The sequence below is a fragment of the Saimiri boliviensis genome, chromosome 21, assembly GCF_048565385.1.
Source record: "Saimiri boliviensis isolate mSaiBol1 chromosome 21, mSaiBol1.pri, whole genome shotgun sequence".
In the NCBI taxonomy this organism is placed as follows: domain Eukaryota; kingdom Metazoa; phylum Chordata; class Mammalia; order Primates; family Cebidae; genus Saimiri; species Saimiri boliviensis.
In genome coordinates this window covers 917,412-934,092 of record NC_133469.1, presented here as the reverse complement: position 1 = coordinate 934,092, position 16,681 = coordinate 917,412, and positions in this window count along the sequence as shown.

The following is a 16,681-nucleotide window of genomic DNA, read 5'->3' as shown; positions in this document are numbered from 1 at the left end:
CACGGCTCGGTGGTGTATTTGTATTATTTTCCGAGATATAGCTCAGGATTGTATTTGTATTTTTGAAAATAACACTGCTTGTGGATGTATTTGTATTATTTTCCAAGATACAAATATGGGTTGTATTTGTATTTTTGAAAATAACACAGCTTGGGGGTGTATTTGTATTATTTTCCGAGATACAGCAATGGGTTTTATTTGTATTTTGCAAAATAACACAGCTTGACTGTGTTTTTGTATTATTTTTTGAGACACAGCTAAGGGATGTATTTGTATTTTTAAAAATATCACAGCTTAGTGGTGTATTTGTATTATTTTCTGAGATACACCTCTGGGTTGTATTTGTATTTTTGAAAATAACACAGCTTGGGGGTGTATTTGTATTATTTTCCGAGATACAGCTCAGGGTTGTATTTGTATTTTTGAAAATAACACAGCTAGGGGTTGTATTTGTATTATTTTCCAAGATACAGCTAAGGATTATATTTGTATTTTTGAATATAACACAGCTTGGGGTGTATTTGTATTATTTTCTGAGATACAGCTAAAGATTGTATTTGTATTTTTGAAAAAAAAACGAGCCTGGTGGTGTATTTGTATTATTTTACGAGATAAAGCTAAGGGTTGTATTTGTATTTTGGAAAATAACACAGCTTTGGGGTATTTTTGTATTATTTTCCGAGATACAGCTAAGGTTTGTATTTCTATTTTGGAAAATAACACAGCTTGTGGGTGTATTTGTATTATTTTCCGCGATACAGCTAAGGGCTGTATTTGCATATTTGAAAATAACACAGCTTGGGGATGTATATGTATTATTTTCCGAGATACAGCTAAGGGTTGTATTTGTATTTTTGAAAATTACACAACTTGGCGGTGTATTTGTATTATTTTTCGAGATACAGTTAAGGATTGTATTTGTATTTTTGAGAATAACACAGCTTGGGGTTGTATTTGTATTATTTTCTGAGATACAGCACAGGGTTGTATTTTTATTTTTGAAAATAACACAGCTTGGGGGTGTATTTCTATTATTATCCGAGAAACAGCTCAGGGTTTTATTTATATTTTTGAAAATAACACAGCTTTGGGGTGCATTTGTATTATTGTCCGAGATACAGCTATTGCTTGTATTTGTATTTTTGAAAATAACACAGCTTGAGTGTGTATTTCTATTATTATCCGGAATACAGCTCAGGGTTGTATTTGTATTTTTGAAAATAAATGAGCTTGGGGGTGTATTTGTATTATTTTCCGAGATAAAGCTAAGGGTTGTATTTGTATTTTCGAAAATAACACAGCTTTGAAGTATTTTTGTATTATTTTCTGAGATACATCTAAGGTTTTTATTTGTATTTTTGAAAATATCACAGCTTGTTGGTGTATTTGTATTTTTTTCCGAGATACAGCTAAGGATTGTGTTTGTATTTTTGAAAATAACACAGCTTGGGGGAGTATTTGTATTATTTCCCGAGATACAGTTAAGGGTTGTATTTGTATTATTGAAAATAACAGAGCATGCGGGTGTATTTTTATTATTTTCCGAGATACAGCTAATGGTTGTATTTGTATTTTTGAAAATAACACAGCTTGGGGGTGTTTTTGTATTATTTTCCTAGATACAGCTCAGGGTTGTATTTGTGTTTTTGAAAATAACACAGCTAGGGGGTGTATTTGTATTATTTTCCGAGTTACAACTCAGGGTTGTATTTGTATTTTTGAAAATATCACAGCTTGTTGGTGTATTTGTATTATTTTCCGAGATACAGCTAAGGATTGTATTTGTATTTTTGAAAATAACACAGCTTGGGGGAGTATATGTATTATTTTCCGACATACAGCTATGGGTTGTATTTCCATTTTTGAAAATAACAGAGTTTGGGGGTGTATTTCTATTATTATCCGAAATACAGCTCAGGGTTGTATTTGTATTTTTGAAAATAACGCAGCTTGGGAGTGTAATTTTATTATTTTCCGAGATACAGCTAAGGGTTGTATTTGTATTTTTGAAAATACCACAGCTTGGGGCTGTTTTTGTGTTATTTTCCAAGATACAGCTCAGGGTGGTATTTGTATTTTTGAAAATAACAGAGCTTGCGGGTGTATTTGTATTACTTTCCAAGATAGAGCTATGGGTTGTATTTGTATTTTTGAAAATAACACAGCTTGGGGATGTATAATTATTATTTTCCGAGATACAGCTAAGGGTTTTATTTGTATATTTGAAAATAACCGAACTTGGGGTGGTAATTGTATTATTTTCCGAGATACAGCTAAGGATTGTATTTGTATTTTGGAAAATAACACAGCTTGTGGTTGTATAATTATTATTTTCCGAGATACAGCTAAGGGTTGTATTTGTATTTTTGAAAATAACAGAGCTTGGGGGTGTATTTGTATTTTTTTCCGAGATACAGCTAAGGGTTGTATTTGTATTTTTGAAAATTACACAACTTGGGGGTGTATTTGTATTATCTTTTGAGATACTGCTAAGGGTTGTTTTTGTATTTTTGAAAATAACACAGCTTGGGGGTGTATTTGTATTATTTTCCCAGATACAGATAAGATTTTTATTTGTATTTTGGAAAATAACACAGCTTGGGGGTTTATTTGTATTATTTTCCGAGATACAGCTAAGAATTGTATTTGTATTTATGAAAATAACACAGCTTGGGGGAGTATTTGTATTATTTTCCGAGGTACAGTTATGCGTTGTATTTGTATTTTTGAAAAAAATACAGCTTGGTGGTGTATTTCTATTATTATCCGAGATACAGCTCAGGGTTGTATCTGTATTTTTAAAAATAACACAGTTGTGGGTGTATTTGTATTATTTTCCAAGATACATCTATGGGTTGTATTTTTATTTTTGAAAATAACACAGCTTGGGGGTGTATTTGTATTATTTTCCGAGGTACAGCTAAGGGTTGTATTTGTATTTTCGAAAATAACACAGCTTGGGGGTGTATTTGTATTATTTTCCGAGTTAAAGCTAAGGGTTGTATTTGTATTTTTGAAAATAACACGGCTTGGGTGTGTATTTGTATTATTTTCCGAGATACTGCTATGGGTTGTATTTGTATTTTTGAAAATAAGACAACTCGGTGGTGTTTTTGTATTATTTTCCGAGATACAACTCAGGATTGTATTTTTATTTTTGAAAATTACACAACTGTGGGTGTATTTGTATTATTTTCTGAGATACAGCTAACGGTTGTATTTGTATTTTTGAAAATAACTCAGCATGGGGGTGTATTTGTATTATTTTCCGAGATACAGCTATGTGTTGTATTTGTATTTTGCAAAATAACGCAACTTGAGGGTGTATTTGTATTATTTTTCGAGACACAGCTAAGGGTTGTATTTGTATTTTTGAAAATAACACAGCTTGGTGGTGTATTTGTATTATATTCCGAGATACAACTATGTGTTGTATTTGTATTTTTGAAAATAACACAGCTTGGGGGTGTATTTGTATTATTTTCGGAGTTACAGCTCAGGGTTGTATTTGTATTTTGCAAAATAACACTGCTTGGGGGTGTATTTGTATTATTTTTCGAGACACAGTCAAGGGTAGTATTTCTATTTTTGAAAATAACACAGCTTGGGGGTGTATTTGTATTATTTTCCGAGATACAGCTCAGGGTTGTATTTGTATTCTGCAAAATAACACAGCTTGGGGTAGTATTTGTATTATTTTCCGACATACAGCTAAGGGTTTTATTTGTATTTTTGAAAATTACACAACTTGGGGATGTATTTGTATTATTTTCCGAGATACAGCTAAAGGCTGTATAAGTATTTTTGAAAATAACACAGCTTGGGGGTGTATTTGTATTATTTTCCGAGATACAGCTGTGGGTTGTATTTGTATTTTTGAAAATAACACAGCTTGGGGGTGTATTTGTATTATTTTCCGAGATACAGCTCAGGTTTGTATTTGTATTTTTGAAAATAACACACATTGGGGGTGTATTTGTGTTATTTTCCAAGACAGAGATATGGGTTGTAATAGTATTTTTGAAATAACACAGCTTGGGGGTGTATTTATATTATTTTCCGAGATACAGCTCAGGGTTGTATTTGTATTTTTGAAAATATACGAGCTTGGGGATGTATTTGTATTATTTTCTGAGATACAGCTCAGGGTTGTATTTACATTTTTGAAAATAACATAGCTTGGGGGTGTATTTGTATTATTTTCCGAGATACAGCTAAGGGTTGTATTTGTATTTTTGAAAATAACCGAGCTTGGGGAAGTATTTGTATTATTTTCCGAGATACAGCTAAGGACTGTATTTGTATTTTTGAAAATAACACAGCTTGGGGGTGTATATGTATTATTTTTCGAGATACAGCTAAGGATTTTATTTGTATTTTTGAAAATGACAGAGCATGGGGGTGTATTTGTATTATTTTCCGAGATTCTGCTATGGGTTGTATTTGTATTTTTGAAAATAACACGGCTCGGTGGTGTATTTGTATTATTTTCCGAGATACAGCTCAGGATTGTATTTGTATTTTTGAAAATAACACAGCTTGGGGTGTATTTGTATTATTTTCTGAGATACAGCTAAGGGCTGTATTTGCATATTTGAAAATAACACAGCTAGGGGTTGTATTTGTATTATTTTCCAAGATACAGCTAAGGATTATATTTGCATTTTTGAATATAACACAGCTTGGGGTGTATTTGTATTATTTTCTGAGATACAGCTAAAGATTGTATTTGTATTTTTGAAAAAAAAACGAGCCTGGTGGTGTATTTGTATTATTTTACGAGATAAAGCTAAGGGTTGTATTTGTATTTTGGAAAATAACACAGCTTTGGGGTATTTTTGTATTATTTTCCGAGATACAGCTAAGGTTTGTATTTCTATTTTGGAAAATAACACAGCTTGTGGGTGTATTTGTATTATTTTCCGCGATACAGCTAAGGGCTGTATTTGCATATTTGAAAATAACACAGCTTGGGGATGTATATGTATTATTTTCCGAGATACAGCTAAGGGTTGTATTTGTATTTTTGAAAATTACACAACTTGGCGGTGTATTTGTATTATTTTTCGAGATACAGTTAAGGATTGTATTTGTATTTTTGAGAATAACACAGCTTGGGGTTGTATTTGTATTATTTTCTGAGATACAGCACAGGGTTGTATTTTTATTTTTGAAAATAACACAGCTTGGGGGTGTATTTCTATTATTATCCGAGAAACAGCTCAGGGTTTTATTTATATTTTTGAAAATAACACAGCTTTGGGGTGCATTTGTATTATTGTCCGAGATACAGCTATTGCTTGTATTTGTATTTTTGAAAATAACACAGCTTGAGTGTGTATTTCTATTATTATCCGGAATACAGCTCAGGGTTGTATTTGTATTTTTGAAAATAAATGAGCTTGGGGGTGTATTTGTATTATTTTCCGAGATAAAGCTAAGGGTTGTATTTGTATTTTCGAAAATAACACAGCTTTGAAGTATTTTTGTATTATTTTCTGAGATACATTTAAGGTTTTTATTTGTATTTTTGAAAATATCACAGCTTGTTGGTGTATTTGTATTTTTTTCCGAGATACAGCTAAGGATTGTGTTTGTATTTTTGAAAATAACACAGCTTGGGGGAGTATTTGTATTATTTCCCGAGATACAGTTAAGGGTTGTATTTGTATTATTGAAAATAACAGAGCATGCGGGTGTATTTTTATTATTTTCCGAGATACAGCTAATGGTTGTATTTGTATTTTTGAAAATAACACAGCTTGGGGGTGTTTTTGTATTATTTTCCTAGATACAGCTCAGGGTTGTATTTGTGTTTTTGAAAATAACACAGCTAGGGGGTGTATTTGTATTATTTTCCGAGTTACAACTCAGGGTTGTATTTGTATTTTTGAAAATATCACAGCTTGTTGGTGTATTTGTATTATTTTCCGAGATACAGCTAAGGATTGTATTTGTATTTTTGAAAATAACACAGCTTGGGGGAGTATATGTATTATTTTCCGACATACAGCTATGGGTTGTATTTCCATTTTTGAAAATAACAGAGTTTGGGGGTGTATTTCTATTATTATCCGAAATACAGCTCAGGGTTGTATTTGTATTTTTGAAAATAACGCAGCTTGGGAGTGTAATTTTATTATTTTCCGAGATACAGCTAAGGGTTGTATTTGTATTTTTGAAAATACCACAGCTTGGGGCTGTTTTTGTGTTATTTTCCAAGATACAGCTCAGGGTGGTATTTGTATTTTTGAAAATAACAGAGCTTGCGGGTGTATTTGTATTACTTTCCAAGATAGAGCTATGGGTTGTATTTGTATTTTTGAAAATAACACAGCTTGGGGATGTATAATTATTATTTTCCGAGATACAGCTAAGGGTTTTATTTGTATATTTGAAAATAACCGAACTTGGGGTGGTAATTGTATTATTTTCCGAGATACAGCTAAGGATTGTATTTGTATTTTGGAAAATAACACAGCTTGTGGTTGTATAATTATTATTTTCCGAGATACAGCTAAGGGTTGTATTTGTATTTTTGAAAATAACAGAGCTTGGGGGTGTATTTGTATTTTTTTCCGAGATACAGCTAAGGGTTGTATTTGTATTTTTGAAAATTACACAACTTGGGGGTGTATTTGTATTATCTTTTGAGATACTGCTAAGGGTTGTTTTTGTATTTTTGAAAATAACACAGCTTGGGGGTGTATTTGTATTATTTTCCCAGATACAGATAAGATTTTTATTTGTATTTTGGAAAATAACACAGCTTGGGGGTTTATTTGTATTATTTTCCGAGATACAGCTAAGAATTGTATTTGTATTTATGAAAATAACACAGCTTGGGGGAGTATTTGTATTATTTTTCGAGGTACAGTTATGCGTTGTATTTGTATTTTTGAAAAAAATACAGCTTTGTGGTGTATTTCTATTATTATCCGAGATACAGCTCAGGGTTGTATCTGTATTTTTAAAAATAACACAGTTGTGGGTGTATTTGTATTATTTTCCAAGATACATCTATGGGTTGTATTTTTATTTTTGAAAATAACACAGCTTGGGGGTGTATTTGTATTATTTTCCGAGGTACAGCTAAGGGTTGTATTTGTATTTTCGAAAATAACACAGCTTGGGGGTGTATTTGTATTATTTTCCGAGTTAAAGCTAAGGGTTGTATTTGTATTTTTGAAAATAACACGGCTTGGGTGTGTATTTGTATTATTTTCCGAGATACTGCTATGGGTTGTATTTGTATTTTTGAAAATAAGACAACTCGGTGGTGTTTTTGTATTATTTTCCGAGATACAACTCAGGATTGTATTTTTATTTTTGAAAATTACACAACTGTGGGTGTATTTGTATTATTTTCTGAGATACAGCTAACGGTTGTATTTGTATTTTTGAAAATAACTCAGCATGGGGGTGTATTTGTATTATTTTCCGAGATACAGCTATGTGTTGTATTTGTATTTTGCAAAATAACGCAACTTGAGGGTGTATTTGTATTATTTTTCGAGACACAGCTAAGGGTTGTATTTGTATTTTTGAAAATAACACAGCTTGGTGGTGTATTTGTATTATATTCCGAGATACAACTATGTGTTGTATTTGTATTTTTGAAAATAACACAGCTTGGGGGTGTATTTGTATTATTTTCGGAGTTACAGCTCAGGGTTGTATTTGTATTTTGCAAAATAACACTGCTTGGGGGTGTATTTGTATTATTTTTCGAGACACAGTCAAGGGTAGTATTTCTATTTTTGAAAATAACACAGCTTGGGGGTGTATTTGTATTATTTTCCGAGATACAGCTCAGGGTTGTATTTGTATTCTGCAAAATAACACAGCTTGGGGTAGTATTTGTATTATTTTCCGACATACAGCTAAGGGTTTTATTTGTATTTTTGAAAATTACACAACTTGGGGATGTATTTGTATTATTTTCCGAGATACAGCTAAAGGCTGTATAAGTATTTTTGAAAATAACACAGCTTGGGGGTGTATTTGTATTATTTTCCGAGATACAGCTGTGGGTTGTATTTGTATTTTTGAAAATAACACAGCTTGGGGGTGTATTTGTATTATTTTCCGAGATACAGCTCAGGTTTGTATTTGTATTTTTGAAAATAACACACATTGGGGGTGTATTTGTGTTATTTTCCAAGACAGAGATATGGGTTGTAATAGTATTTTTGAAATAACACAGCTTGGGGGTGTATTTATATTATTTTCCGAGATACAGCTCAGGGTTGTATTTGTATTTTTGAAAATATACGAGCTTGGGGATGTATTTGTATTATTTTCTGAGATACAGCTCAGGGTTGTATTTACATTTTTGAAAATAACATAGCTTGGGGGTGTATTTGTATTATTTTCCGAGATACAGCTAAGGGTTGTATTTGTATTTTTGAAAATAACCGAGCTTGGGGAAGTATTTGTATTATTTTCCGAGATACAGCTAAGGACTGTATTTGTATTTTTGAAAATAACACAGCTTGGGGGTGTATATGTATTATTTTTCGAGATACAGCTAAGGATTTTATTTGTATTTTTGAAAATGACAGAGCATGGGGGTGTATTTGTATTATTTTCCGAGATTCTGCTATGGGTTGTATTTGTATTTTTGAAAATAACACGGCTCGGTGGTGTATTTGTATTATTTTCCGAGATACAGCTCAGGATTGTATTTGTATTTTTGAAAATAACACTGCTTGTGGATGTATTTGTATTTTTTTCCAAGATACAGATATGGGTTGTATTTGTATTTTTGAAAATAACACAGCTTGGGGGTGTATTTGTATTATTTTCCGAGATACTGCTATGGGTTGTATTTGTATTTTTGAAAATAACACGGCTCGGTGGTGTATTTGTATTATTTTCCGAGATACAGCTCAGGATTGTATTTGTATTTTTGAAAATAACACTGCTTGTGGATGTATTTGTATTATTTTCCAAGATAAAAATATGGGTTGTATTTGTATTTTTGAGAATAACAGAGCTTGTGGGTGTATTTGTATTATTTTCCGAGATACAGCTATGGGTTTTTTTTTGTATTTTGCAAAATAACACAGCTTGACTGTGTTTTTGTATTATTTTTTGAGACACAGCTAAGGGTTGTATTTGTATTTTTGAAAATAAACGAGCTTGGGGGTGTGTTTGTATTATTTTCTGAGATACATCTAAGGGCTTTATTTGTATTTTTGAAAATAACACAGCTTGGGGGTGTATTTGTATTATTTTCCAAGATACAGCTGTGGGTTGGGTTTGTATTTTTGAAAATAACGCAGCTTGGGAGTGTAATTTTATTATTTTCCGAGATACAGCTAAGGGTTGTATTTGTATTTTTGAAAATAACACAGCTTGGGGGTGTTTTTGTGTTATTTTCCGAGATACAGCTCAGGGTGGTATTTGTATTTTTGAAAATAACAGAGCTTGGGGGTGTATTTGTATTATTTTCCAAGATAGAGCTATGGGTTGTATTTGTATTTTTGAAAATAACACAGCTTGGGGATGTATAATTATTATTTTCCGAGATACAGCTAAGGGTTTTATTTGTATATTTGAAAATAACCGAGCTTGGGGGTGTAATTGTATTATTTTCCGAGATACAGCTAAGGGTTGTATTTGTATTTTTGAAAATAACACAGCTTGGGTTTGTATAATTATTATTTTCCGAAATACAGCTAAGGGTTGTATTTGTATTTTTGAAAATAACACAGCTTGTGGGTGTATTTGTATTATTTTCCGAGGTACAGCTAAGGGTTGTATTTGTATTTTCGAAAATAACACAGCTTGGGGGTGTATTTGTATTATTTTCCGAGTTAAAGCTAAGGGTTGTATTTGTATTTTTGAAAATAACACGGCTTGGGTGTGTATTTGTATTATTTTCCGAGATCCTGCTATGGTTTGTATTTGTATTTTTGAAAATAAGACAACTCGGTGGTGTATTTGTAATATTTTCCGTGATACAACTCAGGATTGTATTTGAATTTTTGAAAATTACACAACTTGTGGGTGTATTTGTATTATTTTCAGAGATACAGCTAACTGTTGTATTTGTATTTTTGAAAATAACTCAGCTTGGGGGTGTATTTGTATTGTTTTCCGAGATACAGCTATGGGTTGTATTTGTATTTTGCAAAATAACACAGCTTGGGGGTGTATTTGTATTATTTTTCGAGACACAGCTAAGGGTTGTATTTGTATTTTTGAAAATAACACAGCTTGGTGGTGTATTTGGATTATATTCCGAGATACAGCTATGTGTTGTATTTGTATTTTTGAAAATAACACAGCTTGAGGGTGAATTTGTATTATTTTCAGAGTTACAGCTCAGGGTGGTATTTGTATTTTGCAAAATAACACTGCTTGGGGGTGTATTTGTATTATTTTTCGAGACACAGTTAAGGGTTGTATTTCTATTTTTGAAAATAACGCAGCTTGGGGGTGTATTTGTATTATTTTCCGAGATACAGCTCAGGGTTGTATTTGTATTTTGCAAAATAACACAGCTTAGGGGTGTATTTGTATTATTTTCCGACATACAGCTAAGGGTTGTATTTGTATTTTTGAAAATTACACAACTTGGGGATGTATTTGTATTATTTTCCGAGATACAGCTAAAGGCTGTATAAGTATTTTTGAAAATAACACAGCTTGGGGGTGTATTTGTATTATTTTCCGAGATAGAGCTATGGGTTGTATTTGTATTTTTGAAAATAACACACTTTGGGGGTGTATTTCAATTATTATAAGAGATACAGCTAAGGGTTGTATTTGTGTTTTGCAAAATAACACAGCTTGGGGGTGTATTTGTATTATTTTCCGAGACACAGTTAAGGGTTGTATTTCTATTTTTGAAAATAACGCAGCTTGGGGGTGTATTTGTATTATTTTCCGAGATACAGCTAAGGTTTGTATTTGTATTTTTCAAAATAATACAGCTTGGGGGTGTATTTGTATTATTTTCTGGGATACAGCTAAGGGTTGTATTTGTATTATTGAAAATAACAGAGCTTGCGGGTGTATTTTTATTATTTTCCGAGATAGAGCTAATGGTTGTATTTGTATTTTTGAAAATAACACAGCTTGGGGGTGTTTTTGTATTATTTTCCTAGATACAGCTCAGGGTTGTATTTGTGTTTTTGAAAATAACACAGCTAGGGGGTGTATTTGTATCATTTTCCGAGTTACAGCTCAGGGTTGTATTTGTATTTTTGAAAATATCACAGCTTGTTGGTGTATTTGTATTATTTTCCGAGATACAGCTAAGGATTGTATTTGTATTTTTGAAAATAACACAGCTTGGGGGAGTATATGTATTATTTTCCGACATAGAGCTATGGGTTTTATTTCCATTTTTGAAAATAACACAGTTTGGGGGTGTATTTCTATTATTATCCGAGATACAGCTCAGGGTTTTATTTGTATTTTGAAAATAACACAGCTTGGGGTTCTATTTGTATTATTTTACAAGATACAGCTATGGGTTGTATTTTTATTTTTGATAATAACACAACTTGGGGGTGTATTTGTATTATTTTCCGAGATACAGCTCAGGGTTGTATTTGTATTTTAGAAAATAACACAGCTTGGGGGTGTATTTGTATTATTTGCCGGTATACAGCTAAGTGTTGTATTTGTATTTTCAAAAATAACACAGCTTGTGGGTGTATTTGTATTATTTTTTGAGATACAGCTAAGGGTTGTATTTGTTTTTTTGAAAATAACACAGCTTGGGGGTGTATTTGTATTATTTTCTGAGATACAGCTAAGGGTTGTATTTGTATTTTTGAAAATAACCGAGCTTGTGGGAGTATTTGTATTATTTTCCGAGATACAGCTAAGGGCTGTATTTGTATTTTTGAAAATAACACAACTTGGGGTGTATATGTATTATTTTTCGAGATACAGCTAAGGGTTATGTTTGTATTTTTGAAAATGACAGAGCTTGGGGGTGTATTTGTATTATTTTCCGAGATACAGCTAACGGTTGTATAAGTATTTTTGAAAATAACACAGCTTGGGGTGTATTTGTATTGTTATCCGAGATAGAGCTATGGGTTGTATTTGTATTTTTGAAAATAACACACCTTGGGGGTGTATTTCTATTATTATAAGAGATACAGCTAAGGGTTGTATTTGTGTTTTGCAAAATAACACAGCTTGGGGGTGTATTTGTATTATATTCCGAGATACAGCTATGTGTTGTATTTGTATTTTTGAAAATAACACAGCTTGGGGGTGTATTTGTATTATTTTCGGAGTTACAGCTCAGGGTTGTATTTGTATTTTGCAAAATAACACTGCTTGGGGGTGTATTTGTATTATTTTTCGAGACACAGTTAAGGGTTGTATTTCTATTTTTGAAAATAACGCAGCTTGGGGGTGTATTTGTATTATTTTCCGAGATACAGCTCAGGGTTGTATTTGTATTTTGCAAAATAACACAGCTTGGGGGTGTATTTGTATTATTTTCCGACATACAGCTAAGGGTTGTATTTGTATTTTTGAAAATTACACAACTTGGGGATGTATTTGTATTATTCTCCGAGATACAGGTAAAGGCTGTGTAAGTATTTTTGAAAATAACACAGCTTGGGGGTGTATTTGTATTATTTTCCGAGATAGAGCTATGGGTTGTATTTGTATTTTTGAAAATAACACACTTTGGGGGTGTATTTCTATTATTATAAGAGATACAGCTAAGGTTTGTATTTGTGTTTTGCAAAATAACACAGCTTGGGGGTGTATTTGTATTATTTTCCGAGATACAGCTGTGGGTTGTATTTGTATTTTTGAAAATAGCACAGCTTGGGGGTGTATTTGTATTATTTTCCGAGATACAGCTCAGGGTTGTATTTCTATTTTTGAAATAACGCAGCTTGGGGGAGTATTTATATTATTTTCCGAGATACAGCTCAAGGTTGTATTTGTATTTTTTAAAATAAACGAGCTTGGGGGTGTATTTGTATTATTTTCTGAGATACAGCTAATGGCTGTATTTGCATTTTTGAAAATAACACAGCTTTTTGGTGTAATTGTATTATTTTCGGAGGTACAGCTTTGGGTTGTATTTGTATTTTTGAAAATAACAGAGCTTGGGGGTGTATTTTTATTATTTTCCGAGATACAGTTAAGGGTTGTTTTTGTATTTTTGAAAATAACACAGCTTGGGGGTGTATTTGTATTATTTTCCCAGATACAGATAAGGTTTTTGTTTGTATTTTTGAAAATAACAAAGCTTGGGGATGTATTTGTATTATTTTCTGAGATACAGCTCTGGATTGTATTTGCATTTTTGAAAATAACATAGCTTGGGGGTGTATTTGTTTTATTTTCCGAGATACAGCTAAGGGATGTATTTGTATTTTTGAAAATAACCGAGCTTGGGGGAGTGTTTGTATTATTTTCCGAGATACAGCTAAGGACTGTATTTGTATTTTTGAAAATAACACAGCTTGGGGGTGTATATGTATTATTTTTCAAGATACAGCTAAGGGTTTTATTTGTATTTTTGAAAATGACAGAGCATGTGGGTGTATTTGTATTATTTTCCGAGATTCTGCTATGGGTTTTATTTGTATTTTTGAAAATAACATGGCTGGGTGGTGTATTTGTATTATTTTCCGAGATACAACTCAGGATTGTATTTGTATTTTTGAAAATTACACAACTTGTGGGTGTATTTGTATTATTTTCCTAGATTCAGCTAACGGTTGTGTTCGTATTTTTAAAATAACTCAACTTGTGGGTGTTTTTGTATTATTTTCCGAGATACAGCTATGGGTTGTATTTGTAGTTTGCAAAATAACACAGCTTGGGGATGTATTGGTATTATTTTTCGAGACACAGCTAAGGGTTGTATTTGTATTTTTGAAAATAACACAGCTTGGTGGTGTATTTGTATTATATTCCGAGATACAGCTATGTGTTGTATTTGTATTTTTGAAAATAACACAGCTTGGGGGTGTATTTGTATTATTTTCGGAGTTACAACTCAGGGTTGTATTTGTATTTTGCAAAATAACACTGCTTGGGGGTGTATTTGTATTATTTTTCGAAACACAGTTAAGGGTTGTATTTCTATTTTTGAAAATAACGCAGCTTTGGGGTGTATTTGTATTATTTTCCGAGATACAGCTCAGGGTTGTATTTGTATTTTGCAAAATAACACAGCTTGGGGGTGTATTTGTAGTATTTTCCGACATACAGCTAAGGGTTGTATTTGTATTTTTGAAAATTACACAGCTTGGGGATGTATTTGTATTATTTTCCGAGATACAGCTAACGGTTGTATAAGTTTTTTTGAAAATAACACAGCTTGAGGGTGTATATGTATTATTTTCCGAGATAGAGCTATGGGTTGTATTTGTATTTTTGAAAATAACACAACTTGGGGGTGTATTTCTATTATTATAAGAGATACAGCTAAGGGTTGTATTTGTGTTTTGCAAAATAACACAGCTTGGGGGTGTATGTGTATTATTTTCCGAGATACAGCTGTGGGTTGTATTTGTATTTTTGAAAATAACACAGCTTGGGTGTGTATTTGTATTATTTTCCGAGATATAGCTCAGGGTTGTATTTGTATTTTTGAAAATAAACGAGCTTGGGTGTGTATATGTATTATTTTTTGAGATACAGCTAAGGGTTGTGTTTGTATTATTGAAAATAACAGAGCTTGGGGGTGTATTTTTATTATTTTCCGAGATACAGTTAAGGGTTGTTTTTGTATTTTTGAAAATAACACAGCTTGTGGGTGTATATGTATTATTTTCCCAGATACAGATAAGGTTTTTATTTGTATTTTTGAAAATAACACAGCTTGGGGATGTATTTGTATTATTTTCTGAGATACAGCTCAGTGTTGTATTTGCATTTTTGAAAATAACACAGCTTGGGGTTATATTTGTATTATTTTCCGAGATACAGCTAAGGGTTGTATTTGTATTTTTGAAAATAACCGAGCTTGGGGGAGTATTTGTATTATTTTCCGAGACACAGCTAAGGACTGTATTTGTATTTTTGAAAATAACACAGCTTGGGGGTGTATATGTATTATTTTTCGAGATACAGCTAAGGGTTTTATTTGTATTTTTGAAAATGACAGAGCATGGGGGTGTATTTGTATTATTTTCCGAGATTCTGCTATGGGTTGTATTTGTATTTTAGAAAATAACACGGCTCGGTGGTGTATTTGTATTATTTTCCGAGATACAGCTCAGGATTGTATTTGTATTTTTGAAAATAACACTGCTTGTGGATGTATTTGTATTATTTTCCAAGATACAGATATGGGTGGTATTTGTATTTTTGAAAATAACACAGCTTGGGGGTGTATTTGTATTATTTTCCGAGATACTGCTATGGGTTTTATTTGTATTTTGCAAAATAACACAGCTTGACGGTGTTTTTGTATTATTTTTTGAGACACAGCTAAGGGTTGTATTTGTATTTTTGAAACTAAACGAGCTTAGGGGTGTATTTGTATTATTTTCTAAGATACATCTAAGGGCTTTATTTGTATTTTTGAAAATAACACAGCTTGGGGGTGTATTTGTATTATTTTCCAAGATACAGCTGTGGGTTGGGTTTGCAAGATACAGATATGGGTTATATTTGTATTTTTGAAAATAACGCAGCTTGGGAGTGTAATTTTATTATTTTCCGAGATACAGCTAAGGGTTGTATTTCTATTTTTGAAAATAACACAGCTTGGGTGTGTTTTTGTGTTATTTTCTGAGATACAGCTCAGGGTGGTGTTTGTATTTTTGAAAATAACACAGCTTGGTGGTGTATTTGTATTATTTTCCGAGATACAGCTAAGGATTGTATTTGTATTTTTGAAAATTACACAGCTTGGGGTGTATTTGTATTATTTTCCGAGTAACAGCTATTTGTTGTATTTGTATTTTTGAAAATAACACAGCTTGTGGGTGTATTTCTATTATTATCCGAAATAAAGCTCAGGGTTTTTTTTGTATTTTGGAAAATAACACAGCTTGGGGGTGTATTTGTATTATTTTCCAAGATACAGCTTATAGTTGTATTTGTATTTTTGAAAATAACACAGCTTGAAGGTGTATTTGTATTATTTTCCGAGATACAGCTAAGGGTTGCATTTTTATTTTTGAAAATAACACTGCTTGGGGTTGTATTTGTATTATTTTCCGAGATACTGCTATGGGTTGTATTTGTATTTTTGAAAATAACACAGCTTGTGGGTGTATTTGTATTATTTTCCGAGATACAGCTCAGGGTTCTATATGTATTTTTGAAAATAACACAGCTTGGGGATATATTTGTATTATTTTCCAAGATACAGCTATGGGTTCTATTTGTATTTTTGAAAATAACACAGCCTGGGGGTGTATTTGTATTATTTTCCGAGATATAGCTCAGGGTTGTATTTGTATTTTGGAAAATAACACAGCTTGGGGGTGTATTTGTATTATTTTCCGATATACAGCTGTGGGTTGTATTTGTATTTTTGAAATTAACAGAGCTTGGGCGTGTATTTGTATTATTTTCCGAGATACAGCTAAGGGTTGTATTTGTATTTTTGGAAATAACACAGCTTGGGGGTGTATTTATATTATTTTCCGATATACAGATAAGGTTTGTATTTGTATTTTTGAAAATAACACAGCTTGGGGGTGTATTTGTAATATTTTCCGAG